At 58.4% G+C, this 866-nt stretch overlaps 1 protein-coding gene across 2 annotated transcripts in view; it reads right to left on the bottom strand.

The window, feature by feature from the left end:
- The window catches only part of LSS (lanosterol synthase), a 40,434-nt gene that overhangs the window by 32,448 nt on the left and 7,120 nt on the right, over nucleotides 1-866 (bottom strand). The gene's annotated exons all lie outside the window — the stretch shown is intronic.

The raw sequence follows: 866 nt of genomic DNA, 5'->3' as shown, positions 1-866 counted from the left end.
GGTTCAGGGTCTCTGGTCCTTCATCGTGCACACCTGCCCTTTACACTCTAACCTATGCCCTCCAAAACAACTTCCGCCAAGACTAGCAGTGCCCCAGTTACCGAGAGGCCCGGCAACCACGGCCTGGGCCCTGCGGTGCGGGGATGCAGCCAACGCAGTCCCCCACACCCGCCTCTGACACCACACCCCTCCCAGCGCCTGCTCAGTGCCTTCCTCTGCGGCTCCTTACACACCGGGTAGGTCCGAGGTCCAGCCAGCAGGCCCACCGGTGAGGAACACTGGAACAGCCCCAGACCACTTCCCGCCCCTTCCAGAGTGGCCAGCCTTGGGCAGGTCTGCCCCGGTGGAGGCTGGGCCGTCGGCCCTTTCATCAGGCCCCTGCTGTCATCTCCTGATCGGCCCCTTCACCTCGCACCTCTCCTCTACCGAAGTCCCCTAGCACAAGGGCCCCCCAACCTCCCTGACAGCTCCCTGCTCCAGGGACCTCACCTCCTGAAGGTGATATTGGGGTACTTATATGTATATGAATGTATTCGGGACACATGTCCAGAGATTTCATTAGATATTCACAAAATGTTTAAAATCTCTGGCTTATAAGTATCACACAATATGGAATTAATGTCAATTTTGCTGAGTTTTTACGCACTATTGTAGTTCTGTTGAAAGAAAATTCTTATCTTTTAAAAACACACACTGGGGGCTTCCCTGGTGGTGCAGCGGTTGGGGGTCCGCCTGCTGATGCAGGGGATACGGGTTCGTGCCCCGGTCTGGGAAGATCCCACATGCCGCGGAGCGGCTGGGCCCGTGAGCCATGGCCGCTGAGCCTGCGCGTCTGGAGCCTGTGCTCCGCGACGGGGAGAGGCCAC

The sequence above is a fragment of the Lipotes vexillifer genome, unplaced genomic scaffold (genome assembly GCF_000442215.2).
Source record: "Lipotes vexillifer unplaced genomic scaffold, Lipotes_vexillifer_v1.1 scaffold545, whole genome shotgun sequence".
In the NCBI taxonomy this organism is placed as follows: Eukaryota; Metazoa; Chordata; class Mammalia; order Artiodactyla; family Lipotidae; genus Lipotes; species Lipotes vexillifer.
The sequence above is the reverse complement of the archived record's forward strand: the minus strand, read 5'-3'. Positions and strand labels throughout refer to the sequence as shown.